This window comes from Arachis hypogaea, chromosome 11 (assembly GCF_003086295.3).
Source record: "Arachis hypogaea cultivar Tifrunner chromosome 11, arahy.Tifrunner.gnm2.J5K5, whole genome shotgun sequence".
In the NCBI taxonomy this organism is placed as follows: domain Eukaryota; kingdom Viridiplantae; phylum Streptophyta; class Magnoliopsida; order Fabales; family Fabaceae; genus Arachis; species Arachis hypogaea.
The window spans coordinates 138,207,806-138,233,210 of NC_092046.1; the positions used below are offsets into that span (position 1 = coordinate 138,207,806).

The window sequence follows — 25,405 nt, forward strand, 5'->3', positions numbered from 1 at the left end:
AGAACTATGTAACAATGGTTCGGGGAAATACTTAGATTTTAGTCTGGAAAATGTGAGGTTGGCATTTAACTTGCCTATGATGCAAGGAGATGAACGCTCCTACACAAGAAGGGTCAACTTTGATCAAAGGTTGGACCAAGTCCTTATGGACATATGTGAGGAAGGAGCTCAATGGAAGATTGACTCCAAAGGCAAGCCGGTTCAACTGAGAAGATTGGACCTCAAGCCTGTAGCTAGAGGATGGTTGGAGTTCATTCAGTGCTCAATCATTCCCACTAGCAACCGGTCTGAAGTTACTATAGACCGGGCCATCATGATCCATAGTATCATGATTGGAGAAGAGGTGGAAGTTCATGAGATTATACCTCACGAACTCTACAAAATAGCTGACAAGTCCTCTCCCATGGCAAGGCTAGCTTTTCCTCATCTTATTTGCCATCTATGTTACTCAGCTGGAGCATTCATAGAAGGGGACATTCCTATTAAGGAAGACAAGCCCATCACTAAGAAAAAGATGGAGCAAGCAAGAGAGCCCACTCATGGAGCTCAAGAGGCGCAGGAAGCTCATCACCATGAGATCCCGGAGATGCCTCAAATGCATTTTCCTCCACAAAACTATTGGGAGCAAATCAATACCTCCCTAGAAGAATTGAGTTCCAACATGGGACAATTAAGGGTGGAACAGCAAGAGCACTCCGTCATCCTTCATGAAATAAGAGAAGATCAAAAAGCAATGAAGGAGGAGCAACAAAGACAAGGAAGAGACATAGAAGAGCTCAAGGACATCCTTGGTGCCTCAAGAAGGAAACGCCATCATCACTAAGGTGGACTCATTCCTTGTTCTTATTTCTTCTGTTTTTCGTTTTTTTTATGTTATGTGCTTATCTATGTTTGTGTTTTCATTACATGATCATTAGTAGTTAGTAACTATGTCTTAAAGTTATGAATGTCCTATGAATCCATCACCTCTCTTAAATGAAAAATGTTTTAATTCAAAAGAACAAGAAGTACATGAGTTTCGAATTTATCCTTGAACTTAGTTTAATTATATTGATGTGGTGACAATGCTTCTTGTTTTCTGAATGTATGCTTGAACAGTGCATATGTCTTTTGAAGTTGTTGTTTAAGAATGTTAAATATGTTGGCTCTTGAAAGAATGATGACTAGGAGACATGTTATTTGATAATCTGAAAAATCACAAAAAAATGATTCTTGAAGCAAGAAAAAGCAGCAAAGAACAAAGCTTGTATTCAAAAAAAAAAAAAAGGCGAAAAAAATAGAAAGAAAAAGAAAAAGCAAGCAGAAAAAGCCAATATCCCTTAAAACCAAAAGGCAAGGGCAAAGCAAAAAAAAAGAGTGTGCTTAAGAACCCTGGACACCTCTAATTGGGGACTTTGGCAAAGCTAAGTCACAATCTGAAAAGGTTCACCCAATTATGTGTCTGTGGCATTTATGTATCCGGTGGTAATACTGGAAAACAAAGTGCTTAGGGCCACGGCCAAGACTCATAAAATAAGCTGTGTTCAAGAATCATCATACTGAACTAGGAGAATCAATAACACTATCTGAACTCTGAGTTCCTATAGAAGCCAATCATTCTGAACTTCAATGGATAAAGTGAGATGCCAAAACTATTCAAGAGGCAAAAAGCTATAAGTCCCGCTCATCTGATTGAAGCTCTGTTTCATTGATAGTTTGGAATTTATAGTATATTCTCTTCTTTTTATCCTATTTGATTTCTAGTTGCTTGGGGACAAGCAACAATTTAAGTTTGGTGTTGTGATGAGCGGATAATTTATACGCTTTTTGGCATTGTTTTTAGTATGTTTTTAGTAGGATTTAGTCATTACTAGAGATGTTTTCATTAGTTTTTATGCTAAATTCACATTTCTGGACTTTACTATGAGTTTGTGTGTTTTTCTGTGATTTCAGGTATTTTCTGGCTGAAATTGAGGGACTTGAGCAGAAATCAGATTCAGAGGTTGAAGAAGGACTGCTGATGCTGTTGGATTCTGACCTCCCTGCACTCAAAGTGGATTTTCTGGAGCTACAGAACTCGAAATGGCGCGCTTCCAATTGCGTTGGAAAGTAGACATCCAGGGCTTTCCAGCAATATATAATAGTCCATACTTTGCCTAAGTTTAGACGACGTAAACCGGCGTTCAACGCCAGCTCTCTGCTCAATTCTGGAGTCCAGCGCCAGAAAGGAGCCAAAACCAGAGTTGAACGCCCAAACTGGCACTAAAACTGGCGTTCAACTCCACAAATGGCCTCTGCACGTGCAACACTTAAAGCTCAGCCCAGGCACACACCAAGTGGGCCCCAGAAGTGGATTTATGCACCAATTACTTACTCATGTAAACCCTAGTAGCTAGTTTGTTATAAATAGGACATTTTACTATTGTATTAGACATCTTTGGATTACCTTTTGATCCTTTGATCATCTTTGAGCGCATTGTTCTTAGATCAGAGGGGCTAGCCATCTCGGCCATGCCTGGACCTTCACTTATGTATTTTCATACGGTAGAGTTTCTACACTCCATAGATTAAGGTGTGGAGCTCTGCTGTTCCTCAAAGATTAATGCAAGTACTACTATTTCTATTCAATTCATCTTATTTTGCTTCTAAGATATTCATTCGCAGTTCAACCTGAATGTGATGAATGTGACAATCATCATCATTCCCTATGAACGCGTGCCTGACAACCACTTCCGTTCTACATTAGACTGAATGATTATCTCTTAGATCTCCTAACCAGAATCTTCGTGGCGTAAGCTAGAATGATGGCGGCATTCAAGAGAATCCGGAAGGTCTAAACCTTGTCTGTGGTATTCCGAGTAGGATTCAATGAATGAATGACTGTGACGAGCTTCAAACTCGCGAGTGTGGGGCGTTAGTGACAGACGCAAAAGAATCAATGGATTCTATTCCGACATGATCGAGAACCGACGGATGAATAGCCATGCTGTGACAGAGCATGTTTGCATAGTATTCACAGAGAGGACAAGATGCAACCATTGACAAGGGTGATGCCTCCAGACGATTAGCCGTGCCGTGACAGGGCACTGGATCATTTTCCCGAGAGATGACCGAAAGTAGCCATTGACAATGGGATGCATTACATAAAGCCAGCCATGGAAAGGAGCAAGACTGATTGGATGAAGACAGCAGGAAAGCAGAGGTTCAGAGGAACGAAAGCATCTCCATACGCTTATCTGAAACTCTCACCAATGATTTACATAAGTACCTCTATCCCTATTCTATTATTTAAAATTCGAAAACATCATTATCCATTTATATCTGCCTGACTGAGAATTGCAAGGTGACTATTGCTTGCTTCATACCAACAATCTCCGTGGGATTCGACCCTTACTCACGTAAGGTATTACTTGGACGACCCAGTGCACTTGCTGGTTAGTTGTATCGAAGTTGTGACAATTATGTATTGAGATCAGAGCACCAAGTCTTTGGAGCCTTTAGACATCACAATTTCGTGCACCAAGTTTTTGGCGCCGTTGCCGGGGATTGTTCGAGTTTTCGGCAAGCTTTTGGTCCGGTAACATCAGTGCCAAGTTCGATCCGGCAACAGCACAAAGAGTTTGGCGCCGTTGCCGGGGATTGTTCGAGTTTGGACAACTAACGGTTCATCTTGTTGCTCATATTAGGTAATTTTCTTTTTTATTTTCAAAAATTTTTCAAAAATATTTCTAAAATTTTCTCATCTGCTTTCGAAAAAAAAAAATAAAAATGTTTTCAAAAAAAAAAAAAATTTATTCAAAATTTTTAAGAATGAATTCTAGTGTTTCATGAAGCATGTTGAAGCCTGGCTGGTTGTAAAGCCATGTCTAAATTCTCTTGGACTGAGGCTTCCACATGACAAAAAAGAAAACTTATATGCCTGATTTTTTACATGCTGAAGCTTGGCTGGCCATTGGCCATGTCTAGTGTTTTGGACTGGAGCTTTCATTGAAAGCTTGGCTGGCTAGTGAGCCATGTCTAATTCCTGGACTGAAGCTTTAGACTAACATGGCAAGATTCCTGGAATTCATATTAAAAATTTTGGAATCCTTATTTTTCTTTTTCATATAATTTTCGAAAAAAATCCAAAAAAATTAGAAAATCATAAAAATAAAAAATATTTCATGTTTCTTGTTTGAGTCTTGAGTCATGTTATAAGTTTGGTGTCACTTGCATATGCATCTTGCATTTTTCGAAAATTTCATGCATTCATAGTGTTCTTCATGATCTTCAAGTTGTTCTTGGTAAGTCCTCTTGTTTGATCTTGATGATTTTTTGTTTGGTGTCTTTTCATGTTTTTCATATGCATTATTGAAATCTTAGTGTCTATACATGAAAGATTTCTAAGTTTGGTGTCTTGCATGTTTTCTTTGCATCAAAATTTTTCAAAATTTTGTTCTTGATGTTCATCTTGACATTCATAGTGTTCTTGGTGTTCATCTTGACATTCATAGCATTCTTGCATGCATCACATGTTTTGATCTAAAAATTTCATGCATTGCATCTTTTTAGTGTTTTTCTCTTGCATCATAAAAATTCAAAAATAAAAAAAAAATATTTTTCCCTTTTTCTCTCATCAAATTCGAAAATTTGAGTTGACTTTTTCAAAAATTTTTAAAATCAAGTTGTTTCTTATGAGTCAAATCAAATTTTCAATTTGAAAATCTCATCTTTTTCAAAATCTTTTTCAAAAATCAAATCTTTTTCAAAATTCTTAGTTATTTTCGAAAATTCCAAAAATATTTTTCAAAAATCTTTTTCCTATTTTTATATAAAATTTTCGAAAATAACTTAATCAATTAATGTTTTGATTCAAAAATTTGAAGTTTGTTACTTGCTTGTTAAGAAAGATTCAAACTTTAAGTTCTAGAATCATATCTTGTGATTTCTTATGAATCAAGTCATTAATTGAGATTTTTAAAATCAAATCTTTTTCAAAACTAATTTCAATCATATCTTTTAAAAAAAAATATCTTCTTATCTTATCTTTTTCAAAAATTTGATTTCAAAATATCTTTTCTAACTTCCTAACTTCTCACCCTTTCAAAATTTGTTTCAATTAACTAACTAACTTTTTGTTTGTTTCTTATCTTTTTCAAAACCACCTAACTAACTCTCTCTCTCTAATTTTCGAAAACATCCTTCCCCTTTTTCAAAATTTCTTTTTAATTAACTAATTATTTTATCTTTTTATTTGAATTTTCGAAAAACTACTAACCTTTTTCAAAAACAATTTTCAAAAATCACTAACTCTTTTTTTTTCAAAAATATTTTTCGAAAATTCTCTCTCCCTCTCATCTCCTTCTTATTATTTATCCATCTACTAACATCTCTTCCTCACATCATCACCAAATTCGAACCCCCTCTTCTATCTGTGTTCGAATTTCTTCTTTTCTTCTACTAACAATAAGGAACCTCTTTACTGTGACATAGAGGATTCCTCTTCTTTTCTTTTTCTCTCCTCTTTCTTATGAGCAGGGACAGAGAAAAAGGCATTCTTGTTGAAGCTGATCCAGAACCTGAAAGGACTCTGAAGAGAAAATTAAGAGAAGCTAAATTACAACAATCCAGAGACAACTTGATTGAAAATTTCGAACAAGTAAAGGAGATGGCAGCCGAACCCAACAATAATGCAAGGAGAATGCTTGGTGACTTTACTGCACCTAATTCCAATCTTTATGGAAGAAGCATCTCCATTCCTGCCATTGGAGCAAACAACTTTGAGCTGAAACCTCAATTAGTTTCTCTGATGCAGCAAAACTGCAAGTTTCATGGACTTCCATCTGAAGATCCCTTTCAGTTCTTAACTGAATTCTTGCAGATATGTGATACTGTTAAGACTAATGGAGTAGATCCTGAAGTCTACAGGCTCATGCTTTTCCCTTTTGCTGTAAGAGACAGAGCTAGAATATGGTTGGATTCTCAACCTAAAGACAGCCTGGACTCTTGGGATAAGCTGGTCAAGGCTTTCTTAGCCAAGTTCTTTCCTCCTCAAAAGCTTAGTAAGCTTAGAGTGGATGTTCAAACCTTCAAACAGAAGGATGGTGAATCCCTCTATGAAGCTTGGGAGAGATACAAAGGACTGACCAAAAAGTGTCCCTCTGACATGCTTTCAGAATGGACCATCCTGAACATATTCTATGATGGTCTGTCTGACTTATCAAAGATGTCATTGGACACCTCTGCAGGTGGATCCATTCACCTAAAGAAAACGCCTGCAGAAGCTCAAGAACTCATTGACATGGTTGCTAATAACCAGTTCATGTACACTTCTGAAAGGAATCCTGTGAGTAATGGGACGCCTATGAAGAAGGGAGTTCTTGAGATTGATACTCTGAATGCCATATTGGCTCAGAATAAAATATTGACTCAACAAGTCAATATGATTTCTCAGAGTCTGAATGGAATGCAAACTGCATCCAACAGTACTCAAGAGGCACCTTCTGAAGAAGAAGCCTATGATCCTGAGAACCCTGCAATAGCAGAGGTAAATTACTTAGGTGAACCTTATGGGAACACCTATAACTCATCATGGAGAAATCATCCAAATTTCTCATGGAAGGATCAAAAGCCTCAACAAGGCTTTAATAATGGTGGAAGAAACAGGTTTAACAATAATAAACCTTTTCCATCATCCACTCAGCAACAGACAGAGAACTCTGAACAAAATTCTTCTAATTTAGCAAACTTAGTCTCTGATCTATCTAAGGCCATTATAAGTTTCATGAATGAAACAAGGTCTTCCATTAGAAATCTGGAAGCACAAGTGGGCCAGCTGAGTAAAAGGATCACTGAAATCCCTCCCAGTACTCTCCCAAGCAATACAGAAGAGAACCCAAAAGGAGAGTGCAAGGCCATTGACATAAGCAAAATGGCCGAACCTACAAGGGGAGTGGAGGACGTGAATCCCCAAGAGGAAGACCTCCTGGGATGTCCAGTGATCCATAAGGAGCTTCCCTCTGAGGAACCAAAGGAATCTGAGGCTCATCTAGAGACCATAGAGATTCCATTGAACCTCCTTATGCCCTTCATGAGCTCTGATGAGTATTCCTCTTCTGAAGAGAATGAGGATGTCACTGAAGAGCAAACTGCCAAGTTTCTTGGTGCAATCATGAAGCTGAATGCCAAATTATTTGGTATTGAGACTTGGAAAGATGAACCTCCCCTGTTCACCAGTGAACTGAGTGATCTGGATCAACTGAGATTGCCTCAGAAGAAACAGGATCCTGGAAAGTTCCTAATACCTTGTACCATAGGCACCATGACATTCAGAGCATTGTGTGACCTTGGTTCAGGGATAAACCTCATGCCCCTCTCTGTAATAGAGAAACTGGGAATCTATGGGGTGCAAGCTGTTAAAATCTCATTAGAGATGGCAGACAATTCAAGAAAACAGGCTTATGGACAAGTAGAGGACATATTAGTAAAGGTTGAGGGCCTTTACATCCCTGCTGATTTCATAGTCCTGGACACTGGAAAGGAAGAGGATGAATCCATCATCCTAGGAAGACCTTTCCTGGCCACAGCAAGAGCTGTGATTGATGTTGACAGAGGTGAAATAGTCCTTCAATGGAATGAGAACTCCCTTGTGCTTAAAACTCAAGGATCTCCCTCTGCCATCATGGAGAGGAAGCAGAAAAAGCTTCTCTCAAAGCAGAGTCAACCAGAGCCCCCACAGTCAAACTCTAAGTTTGGTGTTGGGCGGCCATATCCAAACTCTAAGTTTGGTGTTGAACTCCCATATCCAAACTCCAAGTTTGGTGTTGGAGAGTTTCAACAAAGCTCTGCACATCTGTGAGGCTCCATGAGAGCCCACTGTCAAGCTATTGACATTAAAGAAGCGCTTGTTGGGAGGCAACCCAATTTTTATTTATCTAACTATATCTTTCTAAGTTTTATGTCTTTATAGGTTCATGATCATGTGGAGCCACAAAATAAACAAAAAAAAAAATCAAAAATGGAATCAAAAACAGCAGAAGAAAAAAATCACACCCTGGAGGAGCATCTGTCTGGCGTTCAGCGCCAGAACAGAGCATGGTTCTGGCGCTGAACGCCCAAAATGGCAACATTCTGGCGCTGAACGCCCAGAACAAGCATGGTTCTGGCGTTCAACGCCAGAAATGGCACACAAATGGGCGCTGAACGCCCAAAATGGGCACCAACCTGGCGCTGAACGCCCAGAGTTGGGTGCAAAGGCATTTTTACATGCCTAAAGGGTGTAAGGTTGAAATCCTTGAACACCTCAGGATCTGTGGACCCCACAGGATCCACTCAGGATCTGTGGACCCCACAGGATCCCCACTACCTCCACTCACTTCTTCTCACCCTTCTTTCACACAACCCCATAAACACTCTTTCCCATAAACCCTTCACCAATCACCTCAATCTCTCCTCCCCATCACCTCTTCACCACTCACATCCATCCACTCTTCCCCATAAACCTACCTCATAAACCCCACCTACCTTCAAAATTCAAAACCAATTTCCCACCCAAACCCACCCATATGGCCGAACTTTAAACCCCCCTCCCTTCCCTATATAAAGCTCTCCATTCTCCACCAAATTCACACAACACACTCCTCTTGGCCGAAACCATATCCCCCTCTCCCTCTCCTTCTTTCTTCTTCTTCTTCTTCTATTCTTTTGTTTATTGCTCGAGGGTGAGCAATATTCTAAGTTTGGTGTGGTAAAAGCATAGCTTTTTTTTGTTTTTCCATTACCATTGATGGCACCTAAGACCGGAGAATCCTCTAGAAGAGGGAAAGGGAAGACAAAAGCTTCCACATACGAGTTATGGGAGATGTAAAGGTTCATCTCTAAATCCCATCAAGACCACTTCTATGATGTTGTGGCCAAGAAGAAGGTGATCCCCGAGGTCCCCTTCCAACTCAAAAGAAATGAGTATCCGGAGATCCGACATGAGATTCAAAGAAGAGGTTGGGAAGTTCTAACAAAACCCATCCAACAAGTCGGCATCCTAATGGTTCAAGAGTTCTATGCCAATGCATGGATCACCAAGAACCATGATCAAAGTAAGAACCCGGATCCAAAGAACTATGTAACAATGGTTCGGGGGAAATACTTAGATTTTAGTCCGGAAAATGTGAGGTTGGCATTTAACTTGCCTATGATGCAAGGAGATGAACGCCCCTACACAAGAAGGGTCAACTTTGATCAAAGGTTGGACCAAGTCCTTATGGACATATGTGAGGAAGGAGCTCAATGGAAGATTGACTCCAAAGGCAAGCCGGTTCAACTGAGAAGATTGGACCTCAAGCCTGTAGCTAGAGGATGGTTGGAGTTCATTCAGTGCTCAATCATTCCCACTAGCAACCGGTCTGAAGTTACTATAGACCGGGCCATCATGATCCATAGTATCATGATTGGAGAAGAGGTGGAAGTTCATGAGATTATACCTCACGAACTCTACAAAATAGCTGACAAGTCCTCTCCCATGGCAAGGCTAGCTTTTCCTCATCTTATTTGCCATCTATGTTACTCAGCTGGAGCATTCATAGAAGGGGACATTCCTATTAAGGAAGACAAGCCCATCACTAAGAAAAAGATGGAGCAAGCAAGAGAGCCCACTCATGGAGCTCAAGAGGCGCAGGAAGCTCATCACCATGAGATCCCGGAGATGCCTCAAATGCATTTTCCTCCACAAAACTATTGGGAGCAAATTAATACCTCCCTAGAAGAATTGAGTTCCAACATGGGACAATTAAGGGTGGAACAGCAAGAGCACTCCGTCATCCTTCATGAAATAAGAGAAGATCAAAAAGCAATGAAGGAGGAGCAACAAAGACAAGGAAGAGACATAGAAGAGCTCAAGGACATCCTTGGTGCCTCAAGAAGGAAACGCCATCATCACTAAGGTGGACTCATTCCTTGTTCTTATTTCTTCTGTTTTTCGTTTTTTTTATGTTATGTGCTTATCTATGTTTGTGTTTTCATTACATGATCATTAGTAGTTAGTAACTATGTCTTAAAGTTATGAATGTCCTATGAATCCATCACCTCTCTTAAATGAAAAATGTTTTAATTCAAAAGAACAAGAAGTACATGAGTTTTTAATTTATCCTTGAACTTAGTTTAATTATATTGATGTGGTGACAATGCTTCTTGTTTTCTGAATGTATGCTTGAACAGTGCATATGTCTTTTGAAGTTGTTGTTTAAGAATGTTAAATATGTTGGCTCTTGAAAGAATGATGACTAGGAGACATGTTATTTGATAATCTGAAAAATCACAAAAAAATGATTCTTGAAGCAAGAAAAAGCAGCAAAGAACAAAGCTTGTATTCAAAAAAAAAAAAATAGGCGAAAAAAAATAGAAAGAAAAAAAAAAAGCAAGCAGAAAAAGCCAATATCCCTTAAAACCAAAAGGCAAGGGCAAAGCAAAAAAAAAAAGAGTGTGCTTAAGAACCCTGGACACCTCTAATTGGGGACTTTGGCAAAGCTAAGTCACAATCTGAAAAGGTTCACCCAATTATGTGTCTGTGGCATTTATGTATCCGGTGGTAATACTGGAAAACAAAGTGCTTAGGGCCACGGCCAAGACTCATAAAATAAGCTGTGTTCAAGAATCATCATACTGAACTAGGAGAATCAATAACACTATCTGAACTCTGAGTTCCTATAGAAGCCAATCATTCTGAACTTCAATGGATAAAGTGAGATGCCAAAACTATTCAAGAGGCAAAAAGCTATAAGTCCCGCTCATCTGATTGAAGCTCTGTTTCATTGATAGTTTGGAATTTATAGTATATTCTCTTCTTTTTATCCTATTTGATTTCTAGTTGCTTGGGGACAAGCAACAATTTAAGTTTGGTGTTGTGATGAGCGGATAATTTATACGCTTTTTGGCATTGTTTTTAGTATGTTTTTAGTAGGATTTAGTCATTACTAGGGATGTTTTCATTAGTTTTTATGCTAAATTCACATTTCTGGACTTTACTATGAGTTTGTGTGTTTTTCTGTGATTTCAGGTATTTTCTGGCTGAAATTGAGGGACTTGAGCAGAAATCAGATTCAGAGGTTGAAGAAGGACTGCTGATGCTGTTGGATTCTGACCTCCCTGCACTCAAAGTGGATTTTCTGGAGCTACAGAACTCGAAATGGCGCGCTTCCAATTGCGTTGGAAAGTAGACATCCAGGGCTTTCCAGAAATATATAATAGTCCATACTTTGGCTAAGTTTAGACGACGTAAACCGGCATTCAACGCCAGCTCTCTGCTCAATTCTGGAGTCCAGCGCCAGAAAGGAGCCAAAACCAGAGTTGAACGCCCAAACTGGCACTAAAACTGGCGTTCAACTCCACAAATGGCCTCTACACGTGCAACACTTAAAGCTCAGCCCAGGCACACACCAAGTGGGCCCCAGAAGTGGATTTATGCACCAATTACTTACTCATGTAAACCCTAGTAGCTAGTTTATTATAAATAGGACATTTTACTATTGTATTAGACATCTTTGGATTACCTTTTGATCCTTTGATCATCTTTGAGCGCATTGTTCTTAGATCAGAGGGGCTGGCCATCTCGGCCATGCCTGGACCTTCACTTATGTATTTTCATACGGTAGAGTTTCTACACTCCATAGATTAAGGTGTGGAGCTCTGCTGTTCCTCAAAGATTAATGCAAGTACTACTGTTTCTATTCAATTCATCTTGTTTCGCTTCTAAGATATTCATTCGCAGTTCAACCTGAATGTGATGAATGTGACAATCATCATCATTCCCTATGAACGCGTGCCTGACAACCACTTCCGTTCTACATTAGACTGAATGATTATCTCTTAGATCTCCTAACCAGAATCTTCGTGGCGTAAGCTAGAATGATGGCGGCATTCAAGAGAATCCGGAAGGTCTAAACCTTGTCTGTGGTATTCCGAGTAGGATTCAATGAATGAATGACTGTGACGAGCTTCAAACTCGCGAGTGTGGGGCGTTAGTGACAGACGCAAAAGAATCAATGGATTCTATTCCGACATGATCGAGAACCGACGGATGAATAGCCATGCTGTGACAGAGCATGTTTGCATAGTATTCACAGAGAGGACAAGATGCAACCATTGACAAGGGTGATGCCTCCAGACGATTAGCCGTGCCGTGACAGGGCACTGGATCATTTTCCCGAGAGATGACCGAAAGTAGCCATTGACAATGGGATGCATTACATAAAGCCAGCCATGGAAAGGAGCAAGACTGATTGGATGAAGACAGCAGGAAAGCAGAGGTTCAGAGGAACGAAAGCATCTCCATACGCTTATCTGAAACTCTCACCAATGATTTACATAAGTACCTCTATCCCTATTCTATTATTTAAAATTCGAAAACATCATTATCCATTTATATCTGCCTGACTGAGAATTGCAAGGTGACTATAGCTTGCTTCATACCAACAATCTCCGTGGGATTCGACCCTTACTCACGTAAGGTATTACTTGGACGACCCAGTGCACTTGCTGGTTAGTTGTATCGAGGTTGTGACAATTATGTATTGAGATCAGAGCACCAAGTCTTTGGAGCCTTTATACGTCACAATTTCAAGCTCACACTATCAGAGTTCGGACCAACCAGCCCATAAAAGGCATCTTACAGAAAACAGACTTAGCTGGAAGAATCCTACAGTGGGCAGTCGAGTTATCCGAATTTGATCTTTGATATGAAGCTTGGACAGCCATCAAATCACAATATCTTGCCGACTTCATTATAGAGTACACTGACACCCCGGGAACTCCCACAAAATGGAATCTCTACGTGGATGACTCTTCAAACAAAACCGAGAGTGGTGCAGGTGTAATTATAGAAAGCGATAAGGTAACCTAAATCGAGCCAAATAACCAAACTGAATACGAGGCACTACTGGCTGGTTTAAGGCTGGCTAAGAAGGTAGGAGCTTACCGTGTCCAGTGATTCACAAGTAGTCACCTCACAAATAGAAGGAAGATTCCAAGCTAAGGATCCCACCATGAAAAAATACCTCGGACAATTCGAGGGACCCTGGACAAAACTAGAGAACAGCACGGACAATTTGGGGGACCCTGGACAAAACCAGAGAACAGCTCGGACAATTCGGGGGATATGAGGTCCGACATATACCTCGGGAACAGAATGCCCGAGCTGATGCACTTTCAAAACTAACCAGCACCAACAGCTCGGACAATTCGGGGGATATGAGGTCCGACATATACCTTAGGAACAGAATACCTGAGCTGGTGCACTTTCAAAACTAGCCAACACCAAACCAGGGGGCAATAATAGAAGCCTCATCCAAGAAATACTACAAAATCCATCAACCTCGGAGGAAGAAAAGGTCCTAACCATATCAGGTCAGGGTCGTTCCCCCGGAGTTAAGGAAGGAAAACAAACCCTCTCCTCAGAGTCCGGCGACACCAACTCATAATTCTTCTCCTCATCCCTATCCCTACATATTCTATGGAACCTCCTAAGTTGCACACAGTACTCAGGGTCAGCCACAGTAACACACATTAAAACTATGGAATCCAGCCAGTCAGACATGCCATCTTAGCAATGTTAGTAGACATCTTAGCAATGTTAGTGAGAAAAAGAAAAATGGGGTTACTACCAAACAACTCAGGCAAATAAGGAAACAATTCGGACAATAACAGCAAAACATCAAGTGTCAGATACAGCAGTAAAAGGGAAACCCCAGGACTTACACGAAAGTCCAGGGGCACCCTTTGGAGGCAACAACAGGGTAAGAACACAGAGAAGAGAAGTCAACAATCTATACCTGTTCCGAGGGTTACCTGAAACTGTAGGCCGATCTCGGACGAGATCTTCTGAGCTGATCGGAGATGACGTGTCCGGCTGTTAGTGGCAGCCGGAGCTGTTGTGTCCGACTTGTTATACTGGATGCGCTGCTGATCCTTCGTCACCGGAGGGTGGGGAGTACCTGCAAGAGACTCCGATGCTTAAGTTAGCATGGGTATTAAACAGGTTTTTAGTAGAATCAGAGTATGAGTTATACCTGGGTGCTCCAGTGTATTTATAATGGTCGTGGGCTGACCTTCTTAGATAAGATAAGTTAGTTATCTTATCTTATCTTTTGGGTGAGGTCAGCTTATCTTCAAGGGAACCGCCTTTATCTCTATAGGCTTAGATTACCTTTGGATTTGGGTCATGTTCCTCTATTTGGGCCCTTTACTGGGCTTTCCAGTCGATTTGGCCGAGCTCTTTGAGAAGAGGTCGGATAATCTGACCTGAAGAGGTCGGTCGCCTTGTTACTGAACATCCCGGGTCGGATAGCTCGACCCAGGGTATGAACAGTGCCCCTGCTCGAGCTCGGTCTTTTTTGAGGTCGAGTCCTAGTTCTTAGGACTTCGATCCTTCTTTGATGAAGCCGAACTAGAGCATTCGTCGACTTCTTTCTTTCTTTGTAGAGTCTTTGTTTTTGAATGTGGAACGTTTCTTCTTTCGTTTTCCTCTGAGAGCGCGCGCTTTTTGTATTAGCGTCCTAGCCTTGGGAATGTGCGAGGGTTTAATACCTTTATTAATTGCTTTTTAATGCTCTGTTTCCCTTGGCTCTTTTATTTTGAATTTTACACAAAAATGGTTTCTCTTCTTCGTTTCTCTTTGTAACTTCCCCTTTTATTCTCTCGCTTTCTGTTCTCACCTGAATTTTGCGTTTTTTGCGTTGCGGCGTCATTTGGCAATTTCTGGGTGTTTCTTTGAAAGGCGATTCCGTCTCTCCATCTTCCATCTCCTATCGAAGCTTCCTCCTTTGTTCAGGTTGATTTTTCTTTCTGTTTCTTCACTTCTTTCATCGTTTTGCCTTCGGTTGTCTTTTGATAAAGCTTTAATTTTCGGAATGTATGCTGGAAAGTCTGAACCTTTTGCGTCGTTATGCTCAAATTTACTGTTGTAATGCATGCTTTTGGCGTTTCTTCCGATGATTGAGGTTTTGCTTGTTTGCATGTTTGCTTACTATTTTTGACTGTCGCCTTCATATTTTGGAATTTTGGGTTGATGAACTGTTTGATGATCTTTTGAAAAAGACTGTGCCTTTTGTGGTTTTCTTTGCTGATAGACTTTGTAGCAGATAACGTTCTTTCTTTTGCTTTGTCTTTCTCTTCGTGTTGTTGTTTGTCTGGAAAAGGGGGTTTTTTCTTCGTCGAGGGTTTTGTCCAGATTTTAGCCTTGTAGATTTTTCCTGGGTCCTTACTCTGTCACTGCCTCCAAAGGATGCCCCTGGATCTTTGGTGTGGGTCCTGGGGTTTTCCTTTTGTTGTTTGTGCTGTCTGAACTATACTAGCTGAGTTGTTTTGACTTTTGTCCGATATGTTTTTTAGTTATACGCTCTTCTTTTCTTGTTTGTAGGACTAGTTGGCCATGTCTTCTTGCAAAAATATTGTCGAGGCGTCTTCTAAAGTTCCCGAGGGAATGTCTGATTGGTTAGACTCCCTGGTGTTGCTGTGTGTTTCTTTAGCCAATTCTGAATTTTGTGTAGAGCTTAGAAAACATCACCGTCTCTGCAAGAGTAGAGGTCAAGAGAGGAATTATGAATTGGTGGCACCTGACTCCGAGGAGAGGGTTTGCTTTCTTGTCCCAACCCAAGGGGAGCGCCCTTTCTTTTATGCTTACGACTATTTTTTCAGCCAGTTGGACATTACTTTTCCTTTTACTTCCTTTGAGACCGATTTGCTATGGTCGTGTAATGTAGCTCCGTCCCAGCTTCACCCGAACTCTTGGGATTTTATTAAGATTTTTCAGCTTCTTTGCAAAGAATTGGATGTTACCCCTTCTCAAACTCTTTTCCTTTACTTGTTTGTTTTAACTAAGCCCGGGGTTTCTTCGAAAAAGAAAGCCTCGTGGGTTTCTTTTAGAGCTGCACAAGGACATAAGGTTTTTACCATGTATGACGAGTCCTTTAGGGACTTCAAGAATTATTTCTTCAAGGTTCGAGCTGTTGAGGGAGCTCGCCCCTTTTTTCTGGAAGCGAATGATGAGCCATCCTTCCCTCTGTGTTGGCAGCAGAATGTAGTAGTATCTCGATATACGTGGGAAATACTTGACGAGATTGAGCAGGCTTTTGTAACTATTTTGGAGGACCTTTGGGGGGAACCTCCTCATCTAGATACTAAGAAATCCTTGGAGGACCCCTCCCTTGTCCGAACCGCATTGGGTATTACTTGATATATATTGCTTCTTGTCTTTACTTTGCTTTCCTCTCTTTTCCTGGTCTGTAAAACTACTGGTTTCTATTTTACAGAGATGGCCAAGAATAATGACTCGATGAAAGCTTTCAAGAAGGCGAGAAAGGCTGCTGCCGCTCAGAACATCTTGGCCAAAACGGATGGGGAAGGGTCTTCACAGGTGACGTCAAAACCGTCTGTGCAGAGCTCTCCCGACCCGAGGAGAATGATCCCTACTCCTCGAGTCCATGTGGTGGATCTTCCACAGTCTTCTGCTGCTGCTGCGTCTTCTCCTCCGGTTGTTCCACCTTCCAAAAGATCTCGAACTGTTGAACCCTTCAATCTGGATGCCCCTGACTTCGATGCTGTTGGGTTTGTCGACCAGCAGATCGGTCCTTATGGTGCCCTCCCTATGGATGATGTGTCACTCCTTCAACTCGAAGTAGTGTCAAGATGGCACATATGGGGGCGGCCTTATATCAGACTGCTCAAGATCTTCCTCTTCATGCTACGAAGGCCTTTATGGAGGAGGCCAAATTAGAGTTCGATCGGATGAAAGGTTTGAAGGAGGAGCTCGAGGTGAAGGTGTCCAAGCTTGAGAAAGAGTTGGAGGGTGAGAAGGCTAGTTCTATTGCCTTGGCGGCTTCTGTAAAGTTGGCTGAAGACACGGCTTTGAGGCACAAGGATAGCTATGTTACGGCCTACAGGGAGGTGATGCGTCTTAGGGAGGAGTTGGAGTCTGCCCGGGTTGATTATGCCGAGCTCCAGGGTTACCTTGTAGGCAACGTAACTGCTGCTTATGAGAACCTGAAGGAGCAGGTTCAGGTTCTTGCACATGAGGCCGACCTTACTCTCTTCAGTCTGGATAATGTTGTGAAGGATGGCAAGATTGTCCTTGATGATCCCGATGACGATGATGTCGAACCCCTTCCTGTGCCGGTCGCCAAAGTCATTGTTGTGCCGAGTTCTTCAGCTCCTCCTGCTGGGATTAGTCATCCCGTACCAGAGCCTGATTGTCAGATATTAAATCGGGATGACGGGACGGTGGATGCAGTGCCTCTTCAGACTCGCCCTCCTTCACCCCGTGTCGATGCTGCCGCAAAGCCTTCTGATGTTAACTGAATTTTCTAACTGCTGGTGTAGATTGCCTGGCTTGTGGGATTTTTTAAACTTTTTATTTTGTAAGTGATGTTGCTGACTGTTGACACTTTTCAGTTGCTTGTTTAGCAACTTCCTTTTGGAAAACAAAAATAGCTTCCCAAGTTCTTGGGGCTGATTTGGGTAGCCTCTTTGAACTTGTTTCTATTATAACTTCATGCTTTTAATATCATGTCGGTCTTTATCTTTCTTGGTTTTTTGGAAGTGTTGGAGCCTCGTTTGTTCGACCTCTTTGGATTGCCTCTGTTTTTCATACTTGTGGCTTGGTTCCTTTGAGGTTGTGAATGTCGGCCTCCTGAAGTTGTTTCTAGTAATTTGTGTTGTTTGGACCTCGTTCGGGTCTTTATCCGAATTTACTTGGTATAACGCTAAAGCTTTCGGAAGCCCGATCTCGCCATGTCGGTTTTGTCCAAGTTGTTGTTAGTAATCCTCTTTTTTGGACCTTGCTTAGGTCTCTTTCAGGGATTACCTTACGTTTTGGGCCGACTTCTTCATGTTGAGCCCTTCTAAGTTATTTTGTAATCCACTTTCTTGGACCTTGTTCAGGTCTCTTTCAGGGATTACTTTTATAACTTTTATGTTTTGGGCCGACTTTGCCATGTCGGGCCCTTCTAAGTTATTTTTGTAATCCTTTTTCTTGGACCTTGTTCAGGTCTCTTTCAGGGATTACTTTTATAACTTTTATGTTTCGGGCCGACTTGGCCATGTCGGGCCCTTCTAAGTTATTTTTGTAATCCACTTTCTTGGACCTTGTTTAGGTCTCTTTCAGGGATTACTTTTATAACTTTTATGTTTTGGGCCGACTTCGCTATGTCGGGCCCTTCTAAGTTATTTTTGTAATCCTCTTTCTTGGACCTTGTTCAGGTCTCTTTCAGGGATTACTTTTATAACTTTTATGTTTTGGGCCGACTTCGCCATGTCGGGCCCTTCTAAGTTATTTTTGTAATCCTCTTTCTTGGACCTTGTTCAGGTCTCTTTTAGGGATTACTTTTATAACTTTTATGTTTTGGGCCAACTTCGTCATGTCGAGCCCTTCTAAGTTAAAGTAATCCTCTTTAATAGGGTTGGCTAGACCTCTTTCCAGGGTTTACTTATAACTTTGGTTGACTTGGTCCGACTTCTTAACGTCGGCTAGTCTTTAAGTTATTATTTAACAATCCATTAGGACCTCGTCAGGTCCTTTCTCCGGATCACTTTCGATAACTTCTTGCATTATTCTATTTTCATCTTTGCCAATTTGTAGAAGGTGAGTTCAATCTTTGTTTGGTCGACCTTTAGATGAATTGTGTTTTCATCTCTGTTGGTCTTTATCGTGATCGTGCAGTGAATTTGTTTTTCACTTTCTGCCGATCTGTTGCTATATAATCGGACGATGAATGTTTCAGATTAATGCGTCTTGAGAATTTGTAGAATATCTAAAACATATTTTACTCAAAAGAAAGTGCAAATATATACATGCGGGAGTTTTTCATCCCTTTAAGTCGGATAGTTTGTAGGTCTTAACTTGGTACCTCATTAAAAAACCTTTTCAGGAAAAAGAGTGTACCTTATACCAAGATCCTTTATCATCCCTAACTATAGTACCTTCTTAGGTTGTAGGCGTGCCACGATCTAGGAAGCTCTCGTCCATCGAGTTCGGACAGTCTGTAGTAGCCCTTCCCAAGTACTTCTACGACTCGGTAGGGTCCTTTCCAGTTTGCTGCCAGCTTTCTTTCTCCAGGTCGAGTTGTTCCGATATCATTTCAGATTAGGGTGAGGTCATTTTCCGTGAAACCTCGTGGCACTACCTTTTGATTATATCTTGAAGCCATTCGATGCTTTAGTGCTTCTTCCCTGATCCGAGCTCTTTCCTGGACTTCCGGAAGTAGGTCGAGTTCTTCCCCTTGCAGTTGGGAGTTGGCTTCTTCATTGTAGTGGACTACTCTAGGCGACCCTTCTTCAATATCTACTGGGATCATTACCTCCACTCCGTACACTAATCGGAAGGGTGATTCCTTTGTGGTGGAATGTGGTGTTGTTCGATATGCCCATAAGACTTGTGGGAGTTCTTCAGCCCAAGCTCCCTTTGCGTCCTGTAATCTCTGTTTTAACCCGGCCAATATGACTTTGTTGGCAGCTTCGGCTTGTCCATTGGCTTGGGGATGTTCGACGAAAGTAAACAGGTACTTTATGTTCAAGTCGGCTACTAATTTTCTGAAGCCTGCATCTGTGAATTGGGTGCCACTGTCTGTGGTGATGGAGTATGGAACCCCGAACCTTGTGACAATATTTCTGTATAGGAATTTTCGACTTCTTTGAGCAGTGGCGTTAGCTAGAGGTTCTGCCTCGATTCACTTTGTGAAATAGTCTATCCCTACTATGAGGAATTTAACTTGTCCCGATCCCTGAGGAAAGGGTCTGAGAAGGTCGAGTCCCCATTTTGCAAATGGCCAAGGTGAGGTTACACTGATGAGCTCTTCTGGTGGGGCGATGTGAAAGTTGGCATGTTTTTCATACGGTGGACATGTCTTTACAAACTATGTGGCCTCTTTTTGTAGAGTTGGCCAATAAAATCCTGCCTGAAGTACTTTTTTGGTGAGTGCTTGTGTTCCGAGATGATTGCCACAGATGCCGCTGTGTACTTCTTCTAGAACTTCCTTTGTGTTGGAAGTCGGTACACATTTTAACAATGGGAATGAAATTCCTCTTTTGTAAAGAGTATTGTTTATGATGGTGTAGTATTGTGCCTCCCGCTTTAACCTCTTTGCCTCCCTCTTATCTGTAGGGAGTATTTATGTTTTAAGGTAGTTAATTATAGGAGTCATCCATCCTTGATCTAGACTTGTTATGGCTAGGACTTTTTCCTCTTCTGAGATTGACGGGTTCTGTAGTGTTTCCTGGATGAGGCTTCTATTTTTGCCCCCTGATTTGGTGCTGGCTAATTTTGAGAGTGCATCAGCCCAGGCATTTTGTTCGCGGGGTATGTGGCGGATCTTATACTCCCCGAGTTGTCCGAGCTGTTCCCTAGTTTTATCCAAGTACTTTTTCATGGTGGGGTCCTTGGCTTGGTAGCTTCCTGCTATTTGTGAAGTGACCACCTGCGAATCGCTGAAGATGATGAGTTTTTGAGCTCCAACCTCTTTAGCCAGCTTCAAACCAGCTAGTAGTGCCTTATATTTGGCTTGGTTGTTTGAGGCAGGGAACCCGAATTTGAGAGAAAGTTTGATTTGGGTTCCTTGATTACATTCAATTATCACGCCCGCGCCACTTCCTGTCTTATTTGAGGAGCCGTCCACGTAGAGATTCCATTCTGTGGGGTTTTCAGAGTGTCTGTAAATTCTGCAATGAAGTCGGCCAGGTGTTGTGATTTGATGGCCGTCCGAGCTTCGTTGAAGGTCGAATTTGGACAACTCGACTGCCCATTGCAAGATTCTGCCTGCTAGATCTGTTTTCTGCAATATCCCTTTTATGGGCTGGTTGGTCCGAACCTTAATAGTGTGAGCCTGGAAGTACAGGCGGAGTCGTCGAGATGTTAGTATGAGAGCATAGGCAAATTTCTCTATTTTTTGGTAGTTTAGCTCGGATCCTTGTAGTGCTTTACTAATGAAGTATACAGGTTGTTGCCCACTGTCGTCTTCCCGAATTAGCGCTGAAGCTATTGCCCGACTCCCTACCGCGAGGTATAATATGAGTGGTTCTCTTTCTCGTGGCCGAGATAGGATAGGTGGCTGTCCTAGGAATCTTTTGAAATTCTGGAAGGCTTGTTTGCACTCCATTGTCCATTCGAACTTCTTTCCCTTTCTTAGAGTGGTGTAGAAGGGGAGAGACCTTATTGCCGATCCTGCTAGAAATCTGGACAAGGCTGCCAACCTCCCGTTGAGTTGTTGTACCTCTTTGACACAAGTTGGACTCTTCATGTTGAGTATGGCCTGACATTTATCCGGATTTGCCTTGATTCCTCTTTGTGTGAGCATAAAACCCAAGAACTTGCCAGCTTCTACTGCAAAGGTGCATTTTACAGGATTGAGTCGCATGCCATGCTTCCTTATGGTGTCGAACACTTGGACCAGGTCAGACAATAATGTTTCTTCACTTTGTGTCTTTATTAACATATCGTCCACATAGACTTCCATGATTTTTCCGATATGATCTGAAGAGACTTTATTCATTAACCTTTGATAAGTAGCTCCCGCATTTTTAAGACTAAAAGGCATTACGATGTAGCAGTAGTTTGCTTTTGGTGTTAGAAACGAGTTTTTTCTTGATCGGGTGGATACATTGGGATTTGATTGTATCCGGAATATACATCCATAAACGAGAGGTACTTGTATCCAGATGAGGCGTCCACCAGAGCGTCGATACTTGGGAGTGGATAAGGGTCTTTTGGGCAGGCTTTGTTGAGATCAGTGTAATTAGTGCACATTCGCCACTTCCCGTTTGACTTTTTCACCAAGACGACGTTTGCTAGCCATAGTGGGTACTTGACTTCTCTTATAAATCCTGCCTCTAATAGGGCTTGTACCTGCTCTTCCACATCTTGGGATCGTTCTGGCCCAAGTTTTCTTCGTCTTTGCTGTATGGGCTGAGATCCTGGGTAAACTGCCAACTTGTGCCACATCAGTTCGGGGTCTATGCCTGGCATGTCTGCAGCTTTCCATGCAAAGAGATCAACGTTATCTCGTAAGAACTGTACGAGTGATTCATTTATGTCTCCTCTTAGAATCGTGCCAATATTATTTGTCTTGTCCGGGAGGTCTCCGATCTGGACTTTCTCTACTTCTCCTTCAAGTTGTGGACGGAGTTCTTTCCGCCTCTAAACTCCACCAAGTTCAATTGTGTGGAATTCTTCTCCTCTGCCTCTAAGGTTTAGACTTTTGTTATAATATCGGCGCGCCATCTTCTGATCTATTTTTATTGTAGCTATCCCTTCTGTCGTTGGGAATTTCATGCATAGATGTGGAGTGGAGACTATTGCGTCGAGTTGATTTAATGTTGTCCGACCTATTAAAGCATTGTAGGCTGAACTCACGTCGACCACGATGTAGTCTATTTTGAGTGTTCTGGATTGGTTTCCTCTTCCGAACATTGTGTGTAGTGAGATGTATCCAAGTGGTTGCACTGGGGTGTTTCCCAGTCCGAACAGGCTGTTTGGATATGCTCTAAGTTCTTTATCTTCCAAGCCGAGCTTGTCGAAGGTAGTTTTGAATAAGATGTCAGCGGAGCTCCCTTGGTCTATCAGTGTGCAGTGGAGATTTGCATTTGCCAGTATAATGGTGAGACCATGGGATTGTCGTGTCCTGAGATGATACCGGATGCATCTTCTTTGGTAAACGTAATTGCAGGGATGTTGGGTGCTTTCTCCTTTCCTTCGACATGATATACTTCTTTGAGATATCTTTTGCGAGATGATTTGGAGATTCCTCCTCCTGCAAACCCTCCGTGTATCATATGAACATGTCTTTCTGGTGTACGAGGTGATCGCTCAGTTCGTCCAACCTCCTCGTCCCTCCTCCTTTTTCTTTGCTCATCGTCTCGGGTGGCCAGATATCGATCTAGTTTTCCTTCTCTTACCAATTTTTCTATGACATTTTTTAGGTCGAAGCATTCGTTGGTGGAATGTCCACGGACGCGATGGTATTCACAATATTCGTTCCGGTTTCCTCCTCCTCTTTTGCCTTTGAGTGGCCGAGCTGGGGATATTTTTTCTGTGTGGCAGACTTCTTTGTAAACATCCACAAGGGACACCCGAAGAGGGGTGTAATTATGATATTTTTTAATTTTTTCCCCTTGTTGATCTTCTTTCTTTTTGGGCTCTTTATCTTTATCTCGGTAGGTAGATCTGGATTTTGAGGTTTCTCTTAGTCGAGAATTTTCTTCCATGTTGATGTATTTCTCCGCTCGTTCTTGCACTTCATCCAGAGATGTGGGGTATTTCTTTGATATAGATTGGCTAAAAGGTCCCTCTCGTAGGCCATTGATGAGGCCCATGATGGCGGCCTCTGTTGGTAGGCTTTGTATGTCTAGGCATATTTTGTTGAATCTTTCTATGTGGTTGTGAAGACTTTCCCGATCTCCTTGCTTGATTCCTAGTAGACTGAGGGCGTGCTTAGCCTTATCTTTTTGGATGGAGAATCTGGCCAGGAACTTTTTGGCTAAGTCATCAAAGCTTGAGATGAACTTTGGAGGTAAGTTATCGAACCATCTAATTGCTGTCTTTGTGAGAGTAGTTGAAAAAGCTTTGCAGCGAACTGCATCTGAGGTGTCGGTGAGGTACATTCTACTTCTGAAATTGCTGAGGTGATGGTTGGGATCTGTAGTGCCATCGTATAAAGTCATATCCGGAAGTTTGAAGTCCTTGGGGATTTTGGTCTTCATGATCTCCCTAGTGAATGGATCTTGATCTTTGCGAGAGTTGTCCTCAGGGGTGGACCGAGTAGCTTTGGCTTTGAGATCGGCTTCGAGTTTTAGAAGTTTATCTTCTAATTCTCGGCGTCGCCTTACCTCTCTTTGTAGATCCTTTCCCACTTCTCGTTGATGCTGGGTTTCTTTTTCAAGTTGCTTTAAACGATCTTGAAGCGCTTCTATCACTCCTGAATTTAATGAGTTTTTGTCCCCGTTAGATTCCGGGGTATCTTTCAGTGTTGTGTCCGTATTTTTGTGCGGTGTTCTATCCTCTAGATCTGAGTCGTGGTCATTGTCATGGTCGTCTGCCATGGTGATGGGATGACTTCCAGGTTCTCCGGCAACGGCGCCAATGTTCCGAGGGTTACCTGAAACTGTAGGCCGATCTCAGATGAGATCTTCTGGGCTGATCAGAGATGACGTGTCTGGCTGTGAGTGGCGGAGCTGTCGTGTCCGACTTGTTATACTGGATGTGCTGCTGATCCTTCGTCACCGGAGGGTGGGAGGTACCTGCAAGAGACTCCGATACTTAAGTTAGCATGGGTATTAAATAGGTTTTTAGTAGAATCAGAGTATGAGTTATACCTGGGTGCTCCAGTGTATTTATAATGGTCGTGGGCTGACCTTCTTAGATAAGATAAGTTATCTTATCTTTTGGGTGAGGTCAGCTTATCTTCAAGGAAACCGCCTTTATCTCTATAGGCTTGGATTGCCTTTGGATTTGGGTCGTGTTCCTCTATTTGGGCCCTTTACTGGGCTTTCCTGTCGATTTGGCCGAGCTCTTTGAGAAGAGGTCGGATAATCTGACCTGAAGAGGTCGGTAGCCTTATTACTGAACATCCCGGGTCGGATAGCTCGACCCAGGGTATGAACAATACCCAAACAGTTCGAACACCTCTCAAGCAAGATCAAAACTTTCCAAAAATGCGGGAAGAAAGAAGAAGAAAAGAGGACCAACCTATAAAAGTAAGAAAGGCGATGAAGACGGACGGCGAGCTCACACCAACAACCACTCCAAGGAAGGCACGAAGACGTGAAAACTTGGAGCCAGAGAATGAAGAGGCACGAACGAATCAAAAGAATAAAAGAGAAAGAAGGAAGTTACAGCGAGAAAAGAGAAAGAAGAAACAGAAAGGAGAAAGTTTTAGTGTAATTCAAAATGAAATGAGAAAGCGGGAGGCAAAGGAAATGGAACATTAAAAGAATTAATGGGGCATTAAAAACCATCACACGTTCCCAAGGTAAGGAACACGCGTTTGCAAAAATTAAAGAAGAAGAAAGAAAAACGTTCCGCATTCAAAAGGAAACTGTTCACACCCTGGGTTGAGCTATCCGATCTGGGATGTTCAGTAATAAAGCGACCGACCTCTTCAGGTCAGAATACCCGACCTCTTCTCAAAGATCTCAGTCAAATCGACGAGAAAGCCCAGTAAGGGGCTCAAACAGAGGAACACGACCCAAATCCAAAGGCAGCCCAAGCCTATAGAGATAAAGGGCGGTTCCCTTGAAGATAAGACGACCTCACTCAAAGATAAGATAAGATAAGATAACTAACTTATCTTATCTAAAAAGGTCACTCTACAACTATTATAAATACACTGGAGCACCCAGGTATAACTCATACTCTGATTCTACTAAAAACCTGCTTAATACCCTTGCTAACTTAAGCATCGGAGTCCCTTGCAGGTAC

At 41.8% G+C, this 25,405-nt stretch overlaps 1 non-coding gene across 1 annotated transcript; it reads right to left on the reverse strand.

Annotated features, from left to right (window-relative positions):
• Positions 1–6,022: 6,022 nt before the first annotated feature.
• Positions 6,023–6,130, reverse strand: LOC112725149 (small nucleolar RNA R71). The gene has a single exon (XR_003164274.1). It is a non-coding gene; the product is annotated as a small nucleolar RNA R71 (small nucleolar RNA).
• Positions 6,131–25,405: the final 19,275 nt, after the last annotated feature.